Raw genomic sequence first — 3,224 nt, 5'->3', positions numbered from 1 at the left:
GGCAAGTCATGTTGCAGCTGTATAGAACCTTAGTTAGGCCACACTTGGAGTATAGTGTTCAATTTTGGTCCCCACACTACCAGAAGGATATGGAGGCTTTAGAGAGGGTGTAGAAGACATTTCCCAGGATGTTGCCTCGTATGGAGGGCATTAGCTATGAGGAGAGGTTGAATAAACTTGGTTTGTTCTCACTGGAATGATGGAGGTTGAGGGGCGACCTGAGAGAGGTCTGCAAAATTATGAGGTTGCATAGACAGAGTGGATAGTCAGAGACTTTTTCCCAGGGTAGAGGGGTCAATTACTAGGGGGCATAGGTTTAAGGTGCGAGGGGCAAGGTTTAGAGGAGATGTGCGAGGCAAGTTTTTTTTATGCAGAGGGTAGTGGGTGTCTGGAACTCACTGAAGCAGGGACGATAGTGACGTTTAAGGGGCATCTTGACAAATACATGAATAGGATGGGAATAGAGGGATACGGACCCCGGAACCCGGAACTGTAGAAGATTTTAGTTTAGACGGGCAGCATGGTTGGCGCAGGCTTGGAGGGCCGAAGGGCCTGTTCCTGTGTTGTATTTTTCTTTGTTCTTTGTTCATTGCCATTATGTAGCTGCAGTCTCTCTATCAGTTCCTCTAAGGTCACTAGCCTGCCCTCTGTGTAAAAGTCCCTCACAGTCAGTCCCCCCCCCCCCCCCCCCCCCCCCCCCCACCCATGCCCCTGCTCCTTCCGCCGTCACTGTCCAATTGTAGTACTGTAGGTTTGGGAGGGCCAGGCACCCCCCCCCCCCCCCAAATATTTTGTCTTCTTTGTTGGACATTTTGGGGATCCTTGGATTCTTTCATCTGAGGAAGGAGCAGTGCTCCGAAAGCTAGTGACCCAAAACATATTTGTTGGACTTTAACCTGGTGTTGTAAAACTTCTTACTGTGCTCACCCCAGTCCAACGCTGGCATCTCCACATTCTGGCAGATGGAGGTAGGGTGCCCCTCGCTCGTGAGTTTGCGAACATCTCCCGCAGATGTGGAGCCAGTGCCGTCTTTGCCGAGAACCCTTCGCGTCTTCCCCACCTGCATGGAGCTGATACTCTCCATGACCTCTCCCAGTCCTAGTGGTGCTCCTACTATCGTCCCCAATGACTGTCATATCCAGTCTGTCGAGGAACTGTTTCATCCCCAAGTCCCCGCCGGGGGTCTGGGAGGTGTACAGCCCCCAGTAGAGCTGTGGATGTACAAATTTTGCAATTTTTTCAAAATATTTGCAGTGCAGAAGGAGGCCATTTGGCCCATCAAGTCTGCACCGGCTCTTTGAAAGAGCACCCGACCCAAGCCCACGCCTCCACCCTATCCCCATAACCCAGTAACTCAACCAAGGGCAATTTTGGACAATAAGGGCAATTTAGCATGACCAATCCACCTAACCTGCACATCTTTGGACTGTGGGAGGAAACCCACGCACACATGGGGAGTACGTGCAGATTTCGCACAGACAGTGAACCAAGCCGGGAATCGAACCTGGGACCCTGGAGCTGTGAAGCAATTGTGCGAACCACCATGCTACCGTGCTGCCCGGTAGCTACCCATGTTTCCTCTAAAAAAATGTCTACAGTTTCTATCCAAGTCCTGTTGACCATCTATTTTAACTGTTGTCAGGATTAACATTTTTAGTTTTAAAACATTTTCGAACTTTATTATTGCCCATTTGTTACATGGCAAAAAATATACAATCAGGAAATCTGCCCGAAACAAATTGGGATCCCCTCATATCTTCATGAGCCTCCCCCTTTCCCCAGTTCCCCCAAATAAGAGACTCAAAAAGCAGCTGAAATTAGTTATCCACTCAGTACAAAAGAGGTTTTACTTAACATTGTAACCTTGCTACACTTTGCGACACAAAATGTGACGTACACTGTACGAAAACAGCACTATATTAAGCATCGCTTCCCAACTTCATATTGGGCAATTTAATGGTAGCTGTCAGTACAGGACACATTTTACCTCAATAGTTTTGTTACATATAAAACCAAGTTAGGCAGCTGCCTTTGTTTCCTTCCAATGTCAATTATGAAACTTCTATTAATCAGGTCGGCCACTATTACGTTACGATGAGATGCAGTCTTTGTACATTAAAGACACATACCCAATTATTGAGGCCCGTCAGTGATCAATGTCAGCATCGTCAAACTGTCCAGCTTCTACTGGAGTGGCATCCAACTCCATTCCATCTTCAATGTCGACTGCTGAAGATTCTGTCCGCACCCCAGCCATATGAAAGGCCTGTTGACTGACTGACTGAGCTAACGTGCCGTCAGGTCTCTGCCTGTCCCTCTGGGTTCAAATGGACGAAACCTTCCTCGTATGTGTAGAAAGTGGGAACATCTCCTCGCCCTCATTCATGTGCTTCCACATCATATTCCTCTCCTTCTTCATCATCCTCCTCGAAATCATTCTCCAAATCAGTGTCATCCGGGTCAGGCAGCAGGGCCTGGCAGTCGCACAATGCTGTAAACATCGGCTCCAAGGCTGTTTGATCCACAGGCACAAATCGAACCTCTGTGATTTGATCGCTGTCGTCGTTATCATCTTCCTCCTCTTCATCAGGGGTCTTTTCATCCACATTTATTTCTTTGCATTCCTTGGCTGCCAGCTTGGCATTCACCATCATGTACAAGTGCTCCTGTGGGTAAACAGTGGCATCTCAGGATACAGCATGTAAACTGATGGCCGGATATTCCAAGGAGAATCCCATTCCAGATCCATCAAACCTAGACTGTCGGCTCTCGGCCATGTGCAAGGTGCCGGTGCCGAGGCCTTTGCCGTCCAGAACCGCCGCGATCTCAGCCTGTTGGAGCCGGACTCCCTCGGCCGGGGGCAGGAAGCATCTGAGGAAAACCATGGAGCCAGCGGAAAGCCCTCCCCACGGGTGCCCACCGTGGAGCTGCGGGGACCAGTGTTTGAACTCCCCCCCTCAGCCTCACCTCTCTATGCCCGCCCCGTACAGCCCCCAGTAGAAGGCCTCGATCGCTTTATTGATCTTTTTTGGATCGGCTACCAGTCTGCCTTTGCTATCCTTCACCTGTGCTATTTCCCTTGTGGCTGCCTGCTTTCTCAGCTGCTAAACCAGCAGGCGGCTAGCTTTGTCTCTAACTGGACAAAGGGTCATCTGGACTCAAAACGATGACCTTCCCTTTCTCTCCCTACAGATGCTGCCAGACCTGCTGAGATTTTCCAGCAT

At 49.6% G+C, this 3,224-nt stretch overlaps 1 pseudogene; it reads right to left on the bottom strand.

The window, feature by feature from the left end:
- Positions 1-2,146: 2,146 nt before the first annotated feature.
- On the bottom strand, positions 2,147-2,885 carry LOC119962453 (annotated as a pseudogene).
- Between the last annotated feature and the right edge of the window lie 339 nt (positions 2,886-3,224).

This window comes from Scyliorhinus canicula, chromosome 2 (genome assembly GCF_902713615.1).
Source record: "Scyliorhinus canicula chromosome 2, sScyCan1.1, whole genome shotgun sequence".
NCBI classification, from domain to species: domain Eukaryota; kingdom Metazoa; phylum Chordata; class Chondrichthyes; order Carcharhiniformes; family Scyliorhinidae; genus Scyliorhinus; species Scyliorhinus canicula.
Note: the sequence above shows the minus strand (reverse complement) of the source record. Positions and strands in the feature narration are given on the sequence as shown.